The 16443-nt window shown below is 42.9% G+C and overlaps 1 long non-coding RNA gene across 1 annotated transcript in view; it reads left to right on the forward strand.

Annotated features, from left to right (window-relative positions):
• Nucleotides 1–1685: 1685 nt before the first annotated feature.
• LOC126982739 (uncharacterized) overlaps nucleotides 1686–16443 on the forward strand; it is a 28016-nt gene continuing 13258 nt past the window's right edge. The window contains exons 1-2 of the long non-coding RNA XR_007735329.1: nucleotides 1686–2136; nucleotides 2761–3586. This is a non-coding gene — a long non-coding RNA (uncharacterized LOC126982739). The remainder of the gene's footprint in view (nucleotides 2137–2760; nucleotides 3587–16443) is intronic.

The raw sequence follows: 16443 nt of genomic DNA on the forward strand, positions 1-16443 counted from the left end.
CAAATCAGTGGACGTAGTCTATCTTGATTTCCAGAAAGCGTTTGATATAGTCCCACATCATAAATTACTTTATAAATTAAAGCAAATAGGCATTGACGGTCAAGTAAACCAATGGATCGCGAATTGGTTGAGCAACAGACAACAAAGAGTGGTGATTGACGGATTTAACTCACTAGTGGCGTCCCTCAGGGCTCGGTTCTTGGCCCAGTGCTCTTCATTATTTACATCAACGACGTGGATGTTGGACTCAATAATCGCATTAGTAAATTTGCAGACGACACAAAGATTGGTAACTCGGTTTTCACTGACGAAGACAGGCAAAGCCTCCAAGAGGATTTGCACAAAATTTCAGCTTGGTCGGATAAATGGGAGTTGCCCTTTAACGTAGTCAAGTGCCAGGTCCTTCAAGTTGGAACAAAAAATAAGAAGTTCGATTACGAAATACGCGGCGTTAAACTCACAAGCGTTCAATGCGTTAAGGACCTGGGGATTAAAATCGCGTCAAACCTCAAATTCTCACTTCTGCATCGATGCAGCAAATAAAGCGAACAGAAACTTTTTATTCAAGAATAAAGATGTAATACTTCCGCTCTACAATAGTTTAGTCAGACCCCACTTGGAATATGCGGTACAGTTTTGGTCTCCCCACCATGCAAAGGACATTGCTAAACTAGAAGGTGTTCAGCGTCGAGCAACAAAAATGATCCCTTCCTTGCGCAACAAAAGGCTTTCCACCCTTAACATGTTCTCTCTTGAGAAACGTCGCCTCCGAGGAAAACTGCTCGAATGTTTTAAAATACTTAATGGTTTCACGAATGTAGACAGAACAAAATTGTTTATGATCGATGACACTTTGCAAACGAGGAACAATGGCACAAAACTCAAATGTAGACAAGTAAATTCAGACTGCACCAAATTTATCTTCACCAACGTTGTAGTGTGAGAATGGAATAAGCTCCCACCATCAGTGGTCCAGTGTAACACGATTGACTCCTTTAAAAACAAGCTCGACCGTCACTTCCTTGAACTTAATATTAACTAGAGTAGAAAAGCAACGTTTCGGAGCCATCTGATTAAGGTAAGATCATTTCGGTTTAAGGACAGACCACCTAGTCTGGACCATGGGGTCTGTGTGGTCTGATTTTCTATGTAAATCTATGTAAATCTCTCTCTCTCTCTCTCTCTCTCTCTCTCTCTCTCTCTGATCTTGACTTGGGTGCACTTCTATAGTTTTTCCGTCCTTGCTTGCTACGCCGCCTATGGAAAGCTATTCTCTGCAGTAACGTTAAAGCTGAAATGAATGAGGCTCGTGCTACGTTCACCCCACCCTCTCCCCTCGTCAACATCATAACGCGACTCTGCATGTTTTGTTTACGTACGTTTTAAATCAAGGAACGTCATCGATGAAACGGTTCCTCTGGCAAAACTATTATTCCAGCCGTGTTTAAAACTAATAATTACGGACGATTAGGTGACGTGGGTTAGATGACAAATTTTGGTAGTTGTCATTATTCTTTTCTATCGCTCGTTTCTGTTACTGCAAGTTTGTTTTCTTGTGTGAATTATTATCATTGTTATCCCTCTTTCCATCCAGTCTTTTCATTTGTTTACATTTTGAACCGTGACGTCATTGATGAAACGGCGCCTCTTGCAAAACAATTATTCTAACCGTATTAAAAATGAACAATTATGGGCGATTAGGGAACGTAGGTTAAGCGTATAATTCCGTCAGTTTTCGTTATTCATTTCTTTTCAATCGTTTTTGTTGTTGTAAGTCTATTTTATTGTGTGTTTTCTTATCATTATTATTCGGTTTTGTCTTCCATCGCTTTTCATTAATGTAGATTTGGCTGTTGTTATTGTCATCCCTTTAACTTGACAACGGGAAAGTTTAGGCGAATTGATCACGTATATACACATTTATCGCGCACAGAATAAGAGACAAAGAGAAGTAAGAAGCTAATGAAGAGACTCAGGGTGAAGAAAAGACGGAAAACAACTGAAAACAGACAAAAACAACGAAACTAAAAGGGAGAAGCTACACGGGACCATTTCCAGTATCCCAGCACAGGCTCAAGGGGCAATGCGACGGAGATGAGCACCGAGGCCACGCGCAGCTGTAGCGTATGCCCCCAAGTACTTCTCCTTACCTTTACTACACTAACTAAAGAGAACTAGAGGCTGTCATTAAAGGGGAATGCTAGGTTAATAGGAATTCCTAGGCTATTATTTAAATGCTTTGCTAGGCTATATCTAAAGGAGGTGCTAGGGTATTATTTTAAAGGGGCTAGTAACTATTTAAGGGGGCTAGGCTAGCATTTAAAGGGGGTAAGTTAGCATTTAAAGGGGGGTAGGTTAGTATTTAAAGGGGCAAGGTTAATGTTTAAAGTGAGGCTAGCTTAGTATTTAAGGGGGCTAAGTTACTGTATAAAAGGGGCTGAGCTCGTATTTAAGGGGGCTAGATTAGTATATGAGGGGGATAGGTTAGTATTTAAAGGGTTAGGTTAGTATTTAAATTTGTTAGGCTAGTATTTAAAGGGGCTAGATTAGTATTTAAAGGGGCTACGTTAGTATATAAATGTGCTAGGCTATCATGTTAAGGGGGCCAGTATATAACCATTTAAAGGGGTTAGGTTCGTATTTAAGGGGGTTAGGTTAGTATTTAAGGGGGCTAGATTGCCATTCAGAGAGGGACTTGGTTGTAATTTTAAGAGATTTTAGGCTATTTCTTAACATAAACCGGAAAACTCTTTGCCATAGATAATTATTGATAAACAGATAACTGAATACGACAGTGAAGAAAAACAGGAAAAAGTGAAGGAAAAACAGGAAAATGTGTATAAAAAGACAGGATAAAAGTGAAAGAAAACAGGAAAAAGTGTAGAAAACCAGGAAAAATTGTAGAAAACCAGGAAAAATTGTAGAAAACCAGGAAAAAGTGTAGAAAACCAGGAAAAAGTGTAGAAAACCAGGAAAAAATGTAGAAAACCAGGAAAAAGTGTAGAAAACCAGGAAAAAAGTGTTGAAAACCAGGAAAATATTGTAGAAACCCAGGAAAAAATGTAGAAAACCAGGAAAAAGTGTAGAAAACCAGAAAAAGTGTAGAAAACCAGAAAAAGTTTAGAATACCAGGAAAAAGTGTAGAAAACCAGAAAAAAGTGTAGAAAACCAGGAAAAAGTGTAGAAAACCAGGAAAAAGTGTAGAAAACCAGGAAAAAGTGTAGAAAACCAGAAAAAAGTGTAGAAAACCAGAAAAAAGTGTAGAAAACCAGGAAAAAGTGTAGAAAACCAGGAAAAAATTGTAGAAAATCGGGAAAAAGTGTAGAAAACCAGGAAAAAGTGTAGAAAACCAGAAAAAAGTGCAGAAAACCGAAGAAAATAGTGGAAAATAACAGGAAAAGTAAAATATAATAGAAAAAAGCAGTAATAAATTGAATAGTATGTGAATGATCTGTTAAATCCTATGCTACGAATGAGTGCAGTAGCTAATTCAGGTCTATACCAAACTCCTACTAAAGGTCTGAACTGGATTAACCTGGATTGGACAAGGAAGGACTTCACGTTCAACCCATTCAGTTTAATTAAGGTAAGATAAAACGAGATCTGCTTCTCCTTTCATTATTATTTTTTTTAAAGTTTTTAGCTCTATAAGTGTAGTAACAGGATCTGGAACTGGACTGAATTGGATTAACCTGGATTGGACAAGGAAGGACTTCACGTTCAACCCATTCAGTTTAATTAAGGTAAGATAAAACGAGATCTGCTTCTCCTTTTATTATTATTTTTTTTAAAGTTTTTAGCTCTATAAGTGTAGTAACAGGGTCTGGAACTTCACATTTAACCCGTCAAGTTTGATTTAGTAAGATAAAAAAGACTTACTTATAATCTTTTCATCGTTTTTAGACCTTGAGTGTAGTAAGAAGATCCGGCTTTATTGCAAATATTAAGAACTTCATATTTAACCCGTCCAGTTTAATTAAGGTAAGATAATAATAGACTAATTTTTTTTTTATAGTTTTTAGACCTATAAGTGTAGTAACAGGATCTGAGTGTACTATTAATATTGAAAACGTCACATTTAACCCATTCAATTTGGGGTGAAAAAGACACTTGCTTCCATATTCATTTTAATTTTATGCCGATCAGTGTAGCAGCAGGAACCATCATGATTTTTATTGGGTATTATTTGTTATTACTAGACCTTAAAACACCTTCATATCTTTGTAATGGCTCCATGTTCTTTTAAATGGTAACCTTGCACCCGAAGAAGTAAATGTGGGAGATAACCAGCTGATCGTAAGTGTGTGTGTGTGTGTGTGTGTGTGTGTGTGTGTGTGTGCAGCAGTGTTTGTCTTCGTTCAGGAAATCAGTATCAGTTGCCAGCATTTCTTTATACACCAACAATTTTGATCTACTCCTTGACACCTGCCCAGCGAGGGAGGGCAAGAGAAGGGAGAGAAAATGGTAGACAGGAAAGAAAGAAAGCGTAGGGAAGGGCATTATATTAGAGGGCGTAAGGGAGAGGAGAGAGGGAGAGAGTGCAATTAAGGAGAAGGAGAAAGGAAGAAGGAAGAAAGAAATGTGTCCTGCAATGCATTATCAAGAGAATGGAGGTGAGAAGGGACACGAAGAGGGAGAAGAGGAAGAAGGAAAAGAAATGGAAATAGGAATAGACAGAAGGGTCGGAGGGAATAGGGAGGGAGGGAGGGAGGGCAGGCTGAGTGTGGTGTGCTGCAGTGCATTACATCAAGGGGCAGGCTAGTGGTGGTGGCGGCGGTGCAGTATTTCCTCGTTAATTCCCGGCGTGACTGCCACTCAAGTCTGTGCTGCACGCCTCCCCCTACCCCCTCGATGCCATCCGCCCGTACACTGAAACAAGACACTCCGCCGAGACTACCGCACGGCTTACCGAATGTCGTGGAAGGAAACGGAAAGAAAGAGAGAAAGAAGAAGACTGACGAAAAATGAGAGAACTTAAGCTATCGGGAAAAGGAATTAGATAACGTAGAGAGAGAGAGCGAGAGAGAGTTGGATTTTATGAAAGGAGAATTGGATGCTTTGAAGAGAGATCAGTGCATGGGATTAAAATAGTAAGGGATGCTGAGGAAAACGAGGAGGATTGCTACTACTACTACTACTACTACTATTACTACTACTACTACTACTTCTACTACTTCTACTACTACTACTACTACTACTACTACTACTACTACTACTACTACTACTACTACTACTACTACTACTTCTACTATGGGTGATCATCTTTGCTTCCTGGCCTATTGACCGACTAATCTCTACAGGACCTCCTCCACGTCCCATCCAATTATAGGAACGTTCCACTCCCGCCCTCCACGCTAGGAAATAGGATATAATAGTGGTCTGCGGGGGGGGGGGGTCCTTCCTGGAGATCCTTCGAGTCCTATGAAGCCTGTTTGTCCCCCTCTGTCTGTCTGGCTTTTGAAGGATCGATGAAGATGACCGCCATGGGAAGGAAGGAGGCAAGGAAGGAGCGGTATACACACACACACACACACACACACACACACACACACACACACACACACACACGGTTCCCAGATAAAAAAAAATCGTATTTCGTTTAAGGTTTTAGAATTGAGTTTTTTTTTTATGAAGGAAGAGGAGGAGGAGGAGGAGGAGGAGGAGGAGGAGGTGAAATAGTATAGAAAATAAACAAATATGGCAGAGAGAGAGAGAGAGAGAGAGAGAGAGAGATACCCACCCCCCCCTCCCCTTGTGTGTGTGTGTGCCGCTGCCCATCAGGCCGCGCCATTGACGGCTCACGCACACACGCACACACGAGGGGGGATCCATTACAGCGCCAACCGATCGCCCTTTGTCAGCGCTTCCTCGAGACGGCCAGTCGAATCGAAGCCTCTTGTAGGGCCACTTAACCCGCCTTCATTCTCTCCCACTTAGCTATTTCCCCTCCCGCCCCCTTTCTCCTTTCTCTCCTTCCGTCTTTCTTCTCCCACTCACCCTCACTCTCTCTTCTTCCCAGTTTACTATCTTCCTTTTTCTCTTCCTCTCTCTTCTCCCTCCCCTTTTCTCCCCCCCTCACTGTCCCCGCCCTGAGTGAAGTGCCGCAAGGGTTGATGCTGGGACCCGTCATCTTCATATCACACATCACTGGCCTCGAGGATGGGCTGAAAACCTCCATTTCGAAGTTTTTATTGACATCACCGTTAAGGAAAAGCGTTAACCACGGCCGATGATGAAGCAGCTCAGAAGGACCTTGGCCACACCATTCAGTGTTCATAAATTGTCGAAACATGACATATTTATTAATGTTTACTTTTTTGTACCCTTGAGCTGTCTCCTTTGCTGTAAAAAAAAAAAAAAAAAAATATTATGGTATAGTTTGACAGTTTCTAAATTATGGTACGTTATGTTCAAGATGCGTGGGAGGCCTCTGGAGTACGCGACTATAAGGGAACAAACCTTGGCGTGACTGATAATACTGATCTCAAGTTGCGTGAAACTGAGTCACCGGCACATCAGAGCGAGGAACGACTCAAGCGACTCGTCTTCCTTGCACAGGTACAACAAACGATGTGACACAGGCCTTCAGGTACTTGGGGAAATTCAATAATGTCACTCACTCCATTTTTTGTGCTAAACTGACTGAACACTGAAGCTAACAGGCAAGTCACTGAACCAGGAAGCCTCGAAATCCATCAGGTGTTCTCTTCCCTGCTTTCCCACGCCTTTCCATGTCCTCGCTTTATCTCTGTTCCCTTCCTCCCTTTTCCACCTACTTGTCCTTCTCTTTCCTTTGCTCTTTTCTCTCCCACTTGCCTTGCTCTCCTTCCGTCTTTTCTCTCCCGCTTACCTCCTTCCTTCTTTCTCAGTCTTTTTCTCCTCTCCCACCCATCCACTTATCCTTCTTCTCTCTCCTTTGCTCTTTTCTCTCCCACCTACCTCCTTCTCCTTCCGTCTTTTCTCTCCCACCTACCTCCTTCTCCTTCCGTCTTTTCTCTCCCACCTACCTCCTTCTCCTTCCGTCTTTTCTCTCCCACCTACCTCCTTCCTTCTTTCTCAGTCTTTTTCTCCTCTCCCACCCATCCACTTATCCTTCTTCTCTCTCCTTTGCTCTTTTCTCTCCCTCTTGCCTTGCTCTTTCTCCTTCCATCTTTTCTCTCCCACTTACCTATGCCTGCCTACCTTTCTCTTCCCTCTTTCTCACTCTTTATCTCCTCTCCCACCCACTTATTTTTCTTCTCTCTCCTTTGCACTTTTCTCTCCTCTCATCTCTCTCTCCTCCACTTAGATAACCCTCCTTCTTCTTTCTCTCCTTCCGTCTCTTCTCACCCACTCATCTTCCTACCTATAGTCACTCCGACCTTCAGTGGTGAGAGTCCTCCCCGTTTTAGGAGGAGCCACCTGGAGCATAACCTAGCCTCACCTCACCTCACCTAACCTAACCGAAACTAACCTAATCTAACCTAACCTACCTAACCTAACCTAACCTTACCTCACCTCACCTAATCTAACCTAACCTCACCTAACCTAGCCCAACCTAACCTAACCTAACCTAATCTAACCTAGCCTACCTAACCTAACCTAACCTAACCTAACCTAACCTAACCTAATCAAACCTAGCCTACCTAACCTAACCTAACCTAACCTAACCTAACCTACCTACCCTCCCTCCCTTTCTTCTTCTTCTCCTTCGACTTTTCTCCCTCACTTATCCACCTCCCCCTCCCTCCTCCTCCTCCTCTTCTTCTTTCTCTCCTTCCGTCTTTTCTCACCCTCTTAGCTACCCAACTACTACCCCCCTCCTTTCTTTCCCTTCTTCCTCCCTCTCTCCCTCTCTTCCCTTTCGGCCGGCTAATATCACGCAGACCTCCTCCACGTCCTTACCAATTATAGAGATGTCCTACTAAGGCCCTTCAACGCTGGACGGAATGGGAAAGAATAATGCGAGGGGATTCCTTAAGGTGCTTCTGAATGCTATAGTGCCCCCTACCCTCCTCCGCCTGTATGTATGGATGTATGTATGGATGGATGGATTGATGGTTGGATGGATGGGTTTTCTGTTTGCTTTATGAGGGTTTAAGATGACCATTAGAGTTGTTGATTGATGTTTTCTCTCTCTTTCTTTCCTTTTTTTTTCTTGTCGACCTACCTGTATTTTCTGCCTTTCTATTTTCCTCTTCTTCTACCTGTGTGTGTGTGTGTGTGTGTGTGTGTGTGTGTGTGTGTGTGTGTGTGTGTGTGTGTGTCTCTCTCTCTCTCTCTCTCTCTCTCTCTCTCTCTCTCTCTCTCTCTCTCTCTCTCTCTCTCTCTCTCTCTCTCTCTCTCTCTCTCTCTCTCTCTCTCTCTCTCTCTCTCTCTCTCTCTCTCTCCCTTGTTCCCTCTGTTATTCCTCCTCCTCCTCCTCCTCCTTCTTCTTCTTCTTCTTTTTCTTCTTCTCCTTTGTATTCTTCCTCTTCTTTATCTTCATCTTCTTCTTCTTCTTCTTCTTCTTCTTCTTCTTCTTCTTATTATTATTATTATTATTATTATTATTATTATTATTCGTTTTCTTTCATCTTCTTTTCAATTCCCTTCCACCTTTACTACACAATCACCTCCTCCTCCTCCTCCTCCTCCTCCTCCTCCTCCCTCCCTACCATCTCCACCACCCATTCAACCTTTCATCTCCCTTCCTCCCTCTTCCTTTCCCTTCCTTTCACCTCCCTTTCCTTCCCTCCCTTTCCTTCCCTTCCTTTCTCCTTCCCGCCGTAGGAATCAAGGTGTTTAAGGATTCATTGAAGGACTCTTAGGTATCCTTTCGCTACGGATCCTGCTCTCTCTCTCTCTCTCTCTCTCTCTCTCTCTCTCTCTCTCTCTCTCTCTCTCTCTCTCTCTCTCTCTCTCTCTCTCTCTCTCTCTCTCTCTCTCTCTCTCTCTCTCTCTCTCTCTCTCTCTCTCTCTCTTTGCTTTGATATCAGGTACTGTACGAGAGAGAGAGAGAAGAGAGAGAAGAGAGAGAGACAGAAAGAGAAAGAGAGAGAGAAGAGGAATGATAAAGAGGAAAAGAAGAAAAAGAGAGAAACGATTAAAGGAAGAGGAAAGAAAAAAAAAAGAGAAGGAAAGGAAGAAGAAAAAACAAGTGATATAAAGGGAAGGAGGAGGAGGAGGAGGAGGAGGAGGAGGAAGAAGATAAAGCAAGATGGAGGAGAAAGAGAAAATGGAGGAAAGCTGAATGTGAGGAAGGAAAGAGAGAAGGACAAGGAAAAGGGGGAAAGGAGAGGAAAGAGGAAGCGGTAGAGGAACAGAGAGAGGGAGAAGGAAGAGAAGGAGGAAGGAAGGGAGAGAGAGGGAGGGAGGGAGACAGGAAGGATGAAGTAAAGGGAAAGAGATGGAGGAAAGAAGGGAGGGAAAGAAGGGGAGAAAGAGAGAGGAGGAGGAGGAGGAGGAGGAGGAGGAAGTGAGGGAAGGGGAGGACGGTAAAGTTACAGAGAGAGAGAGAGAGAGAGAGAGAGAGAGAGAGAGAGAGAGAGAGATATGAAAGATTATAGGTAGGAAGAATGAAAAAGAAAGAGGAAGAGAGAGAGAGAGAGAGAGAGAGAGAGAGAGAGAGAAAGAGAGCGAGAGAGAGAGAGAGAGAGGCAGCAACATCACATTAGGCCGAGCGAATGTTTGGACGCGAACTTAATAATCCGGAACAGCCTATAAATCAGGGTTGTATTATGGCCTCTCTCTCTCTCTCTCTCTCTCTCTCTCTCTCTCTCTCTCTCTCTCTCTCTCTCTCTCTCTCTCTCTCTCTCTCTCTCTCTCTCTCTCTCTCTCTCTCTCTCTCTCTCTCTCTCTCTCTCTCTCTCTCTGCCTCACTCTCTCTCTCTCTCTCTCTCTCTCTCTCTCTCTCTCTCTCTCTCTCTCTCTCTCTCTCTCTCTCTCTCTCTCTCTCTCTCTCTCTCTCTCTCTCTCTCACACACACACACACACACACAGGCGGGGGGCTATTGTTATGTGTATGAATGTATGTAGGTTTAGGGTTCAAATCGGAGGTGTTTAGGGTTAGATTCTGTTCCTAAAGGGATTGACTGTGTGTGTGTGTGTGTGTGTGTGTGTGTGTGTGTGTGTGTGTGTAACGGCGATGGTTGAGTTTGTAGATGTATTTCGTTTTGTTTGTCTGGTTGTTGTTTTTGTTGTTGTTGTTGTTGATGTTAATAGATCTTCCTTTCTTCATCTCCCTCTCCCTTCATCTCCCTTCTTTCATCTTCCTCCCTTCATCTTCCTCCCTTTCCTCTTCTCCTTTTCATTTGTTCTTTTCTCCATCCCTGCCTCCTCCCTCTTTCTCCCTCCCTTTCCTTCTCTCCTTCCATCTTCTCTGTCTCTCTCCCTCGCCCTCCCTTCCTTCGCCTTTCAATCCCTCAAGCCTATCTGCATCCCTCCCTCCCTTCTTCCCTCCATCCCTCCTCTCCTCCATTTTCCTCTCTCACTGGTTTCCTCTCCCTCCCTTCCCCATTCTCTCCCTCTTTTCCCTTCTCCCTCTTCTTCCTTCCTTCCCTCCATTTCCTCCTATTGCTAAGTCTCTTTCCAGCCTCCTCCTCCTCCTCCTCCTCCTTTTCCCTTTCCTCCCTCCTCTTCCTCCTTCCCTCCCTTCCCTCTTCCTGTCTCTCCCTCTTCTTCCTTTTCCTCCCATGGCTCTTTCCAGCCGAACCACTCCTCCTCCTCCTCCTCCTCCTCCTCCCCTCCTTGTCAACACGGCGGGGCGCAGCACGGGTCATTAAACTATTTATTTTGGGGCATTTATTAACAACCCACTGAGCTGGAAGGGCCGTGAAAGGAGGGAGGGAGGGAGAGAGGGAGAGGGAGAGAGAAAGGGAGGAAGGGAGGGAAGGAGAGAAGAAGAGGGAAGGAATAGAAGGAGAAAAGGAGGAGGGAGAGAAGGAGGAAGAAGGAGGGAGAGGAAGGAGGAGAGAGAAGGAGAGGAGAAGGAGGAGAGAGAGAGAGAGAGAGAGAGAGAGAGAGAGAGAGAGAGAGAGAGAGAGAGAGAGAGAGAGAGAGAGAGAGAGAGAGAGAGAGAGAGAGAGAGAGGAATGGAAGGGAATGGAAAGAAAAAAAGGAAAGGAAGTAAGGAAGAAAGGAAAGGGATGAGGAGGAGAGATTGAAGGAATGGAAGAGAATGGAGGGAAGGGAATGGAAGAGGAGAAAGAGAAAGAGACAGAAGTAAGAAAGAGGGAAAGAGGGGGAGAGAAGAGAAGGAAGGAGGGAAGGAAGGAGAGAGACAGAGAGAGAAGGAAGGATGGAAGGGAGGAAAGCGTACGAGGGAAAGAATGGAGGAAAGGGATGGAGGAAAGGAGGGGGAGGGGGAGGGGGGGACGGGTGGGGGGGAGGGGGGGGGGGTGAACACGTCCTCTGTCCCGCCTCCGCCGCCTCACAAGATTAATGGGGCGGAAAATGTTATGTGGCTAATGTGTGTGTGTGTGTGTGTGTGTGTGTGTGTGTGTGTGTGTGTGTGTGTGTGTGTGTGTGTGTGTGTGTGTGTGTGCATACCCCCTCTCCCCCCAACACACACACACGCACATTAGCCACATAACGTGTCCACTTCACACCTCCTCCTCCTCCTCCTCCTCCTCCTCCTCCTCCTCCTCCTCCTCTTCATTGTCTTCTACCTCCCCCTCTCCTCTCCCCTTCCGTCCCTCCCCCTTCTTCTTCCATTATCTTCACATATTTTTTTTCTTCCTCCTCCTCCTCCTCCTCCTCCTCTTTTTCTTCTTCCTCACCTTCTTTATCATTATTATTATTATCATTATTATCACCATCATCATCTTACGTCATTATCTTCATCATCCAGCTTCCCTTCTTCTCATTACGCCTCTTTTTTTATTTTCTTTCACCATTTTTCTTTTCTTTAATATTTTTCTTCTTTTTTTGTTTTCTTATTCTCCTCCTCTTCAACTTTCTCTTCTTCTTCTCTCCTCCTTCTCTATCACACACCCCGACACCCACTCAAGCATCAATTACATGAACAGGCTCGCGAATAATACCCGGATACTTAACGAACAGGTATTGACGCGCTAATGACCCAACGTTTACCTGTTCCTCTGTGTTGCTGCCGTTGCGATTGTGTTGTTGTGTTACCTGACTGTGTTGCCGCTTGATTGTGTGTGTGGGGGGGGAGGGGGGGCGGGGAGGAGTGAGTGTTGATTCGTTTAGGAAAGGCAGAGAGAGAAGGAGACGAGAGGGAACTAAGGTAAGAAGCGAGGAGGAGGGAAGGAAAAAAGAGAGGAAGGAAGGGGAGAGAGGGAGGAGAGGAGATAAAGGCAGAGAGAGAGAGAGAGAGAGAGAGAGAGAGAGAGAGAGAGAGAGAGAGAGAGAGAGAGAGAGAGAGAGGTGGACATAACAATGGTTTCAATATTACATTGGGGAAAAAATTATCTTGTTCTTTCCTGTCTATAATTTTCTGCAGTTAAAATAAGAAAAAAAAGATTGATTCGTTTCTTTATTGATTGTGAGATTGTTTATGATTTATATTATTAAGAGAAGAGAAGAGGAAGATGATGAAGATGAAGAAGAAGACGAGGAGGAGGAGGAGGTGTAATAATTCCTTAGCGTTTAAATATTACAGAAAAAAATTATCTAACTTGTTCCTTCATTCTCTATTATCGCAAAAAAGAAGAAAATATTAAATCGTTTTGTTGTTGGTAATTCTAAGTGTTTGTTTGTGTTGATCTTTGCATTATTAAAAAGGAGATGATGATGAAGATGAAGAAGAAGACGAGGAGGAGGAGGAGGAGGAGGAGGAGGAAAATCTAAGTTGTTCCTTCATTCTCTATTATCGCAAAAAATAAGAAAATATTAAATCGTTTTGTTGTTGCTAATTCTAAGTGTTTGTTTGTGTTGATCTTTGCATTATTAAAAAAGGAGATGATGATGAAGATGAAGAGGAAGACGAGGAGGAGGAGGAGGAGGAGGAGGAGGAGGAGGAGGAGGAAAATCTAACTTGTTCCTTCATTCTCTATTATCGCAAAAAAGAAGAAAATATTAAGTCGTTTTGTTGTTGGTAATTCTAAATGTTTGTTTGTGTTGATCTTTGTATTATTAAAAAGAAGAAGATGATGAAGATGAAGTCATACCTCTTCTTACCTCTCCTCATTTTTCTTTGATTCTCTTTCATCATCATCTTTCTTTTTTTTTCTCCTGTAACCTCCTTTTTTCCCTCTTATTATTATGCGTCTTCTTTCCTTTCATCATTCTTCTTTTCTTTTATATTTTCACCATCTTCCTTCTTTTCTTTTATATTTTCACCATCTTCCTTCTTTTCATTCTTTTCTAAATTTCTTTCTCTAATATTACGAGGGAAAACCATAACAAAATAACCGTGGTCTCTCTTTTCATTATCTACCATTGCAAAAAAAATATATTCGTTCTCCTTCACTAAAAAAATCTTGTTCTTTAATTTGCGGTACAAAGATTCGCTCGTTTATTGCTAATTTTCCGTCTGTTTTGGTTAAGCTTTAAATCACTGAGGAGAGGTGAAGTGCACTATGATTAAAGTCTTCGGTGATGGAAGGTCTTGGGTGTGAAATACTGATGTGAAAGGGTCGTACTCTGGGCCCCGACAACCCAGCGCCTTTTAGTCGCTGGGTTGTCGTGGTCCAGGGTCGGCACAGTATGAACGGGGCCCAAAAGTCGCGGGGTTGTCGTGGTCCAGAGTCGGCACAGTATGAACGGGGCCCAAAAGTCGCGGGGTTGTCGTGGTCCAGAGTCGGCACAGTGTGACAGGACCTAAAGTCCTTGGGTTGTCGTGGTCCAGAGTCGGCACAGTATGAACGGGACCCAAAAGTCGCGGGGTTGTCGTGGTCCAGGGTCGGCACAGTGTGAACGGGACCTAAAAGTCGCGGGGTTGTCGTGGTCCAGGGTCGGCACAGTGTGAACGGGACCTAAAAGTCGCGGGGTTGTCGTGGTCCAGAGTCGGCACAGTATGAACGGGGCCCAAAAGTCGCGGGGTTGTCGTGGTCCAGGGTCGGCACAGTGTGAACGGGGCCCAAAAGTCGCGGGGTTGTCGTGGTCCAGGGTCGGCACAGTGTGAACGGGGCCCAAAAGTCGCGGGGTTGTCGTGGTCCAGGGTCGGCACAGTGTGAACGGGACCTAAAAGTCGCGGGGTTGTCGTGGTCCAGGGTCGGCACAGTGTGAACGGGACCCAAAAGTCGCGGGGTTGTCGTGGTCCAGGGTCGGCACAGTGTGAACGGGGCCCAAAAGTCGCGGGGTTGTCGTGGCCCTGAGTGCGACCCTTTCACATCAATATTTCACACCCAAGACCTCGTGTACCATAAGATCGGTATTATAAGACTTTCGCTTCTCACATCATCGATTTCTAAATGTTAAAATGGGGGTCAGTCGGGTTCTAATGAGTGTTTCTTTAGGTTCACGGTACAGAGGAAGGGTCTGCAGACTACCACCAGGGGCATAAATCTACTCCTGAAAATGCCCACAACTCCTAGGAAAGTCTTGTTAAATGTGTGTTTCTTTAGGTTCATGGTACAGAAGAAGAGTCACACTACCACCAGGGTCATAAAACTACTCCTGGAAATGCCCACAACTCCTAGGAAAGTCTTGTTAAATGTGTGTTTCTTTAGGTTCATGGTACAGAAGAAGAGTCACACTACCACCAGGGTCATAAAACTACTCCTGGAAATGCCCACAACTCCTACGAAAGCCTTGTCAAAATATGTGTTCTTGGCTCGTGTTCAGATTCGTTTAATTAAAGGAGAGGAAGACGAGGTGGATTTCGCAGTGGTTAAATATTACAGGAAATAAATCGTTTTCTTTACCAATCTATTATGGCAATAAAAAAATAATTCGTTTACTGTTAATTCTGAGTTGGCTCGCGTTCAGATTCGTATAATTAAAGGAGAGGAAGACGAGCTGGATTTCGCGGTGGTTAAATATTACAGTAAAAAAAAATCGTGTACTTTATTAATCTATTATTGCAAGAAAAAATTAATTCATGCGTTCATTGTTCATTCTGAGTTGGCTCGTGTTCAGCTTTGTATAATTAAGGGAGAGAAAGACGAGCTGGATTTCGCGGTGGTTAAATATCACAGGAAATAGTCGTGTTTCTTCAGTTTGCGATAATACAAAATAAAACATCCTCACTCGCTGCCAATCTTCAGGGTGTTCGTGTTAAAAGCTTTGTACGATGAGGAACAAGAAATTAGGTGTTTGTAAGTGTTTAAAAGAGATGAGGATGGAAATGGTTGCCCAGGTCTGTAAAAAAATATATTAATAGAAATGTTTATACAATGTTGAATTTAGTTTTGTTTCTTTTCAACTCTGTGAAGTTTTATGATCATAAGTTTTCAATGACAAAAAAATATATATATGCATTTTTTTTTCAATTTGAGACTTTCCGTGCACGTAAATATAAGTTTTATGTTCACTCGTAGTTTTAGTTCATTCGTTTTCAATAGTAAAAAGTATATTGTGTTCTTTTTTCTTGACTTCAGATGTTCCGTGGAGGTCAATATGAAGTTTTATGTTCATCCGTTTTCAATAGTAAAAAGTATATTGTGTTCTTTTTTCTTTATTTCAGATGTTCCGTGGAGGTCAATATGAAGTTTTATGTTCATCCGTTTTCAATAGTAAAAAGTATATTGTGTTCTTTTTTCTTTATTTCAGATGTTCCGTGGACGTTAATATGAAGTTTTATGTTCATTCGTTTTCAATAGTAAAAAGTATATTGTGTTCTTTTTTCTTGACCTCAGATGTTCCGTGGAGGTCAATATGAAGTTTTATATTCATTCGTTTTCAATAGTAAAAAGTATATCGTGTTCTTTTTTCTTGTTTTCAGATGTTCCGTGGAGGTCAATATGAAGTTTTATGTTCATTCGTTTTCAATAGTAAAAAGTATATCGTGTTCTTTTTTCTTGTTTTCAGATGTTCCGTGGAGGTCAATATGAAGTTTTATGTCCATTCGTTTTCAGTAACAAAGAATCTATAATGTAATTTTTATTGGACTTCAGAACTTCCGTACAAGTCGATATATATTTTTTTTTTGCTCACACTTTTCAATAACAAAAAAATATATGATGTAACTTTTATTTAATTTCATACTATCCGTAGACGTTGGTATAAAGTTATCGACTCATTCGATTCCAGTAACAACAACAACAAAATATATACAATGTAACTTATACTACCTTAGACCTCCTGTGTAAGTGAACATGAATCTTGCCACCAACAGAACACCTTTCAAAAATATTATTCCATCAGGTATTGTTCTGCTATACTTTGCAATGGCTTCCACGTGACTGCCCGGCCACCTGCAGCCACAAGAACACGAGAACACATTAACAGCTGCAGCGTGACCTTCCGTCCCTTCCCTCAGCATCACGTGGGTTGCCTGCTCTCAGTTCGCCTTCCTAACACCTTGAACTCGATGTTAGTTATTCATATACTAAACCTGTAAACTTAAATGTAGTTGAG

The sequence above is a fragment of the Eriocheir sinensis genome, chromosome 51 (genome assembly GCF_024679095.1).
Source record: "Eriocheir sinensis breed Jianghai 21 chromosome 51, ASM2467909v1, whole genome shotgun sequence".
Taxonomy (NCBI): domain Eukaryota; kingdom Metazoa; phylum Arthropoda; class Malacostraca; order Decapoda; family Varunidae; genus Eriocheir; species Eriocheir sinensis.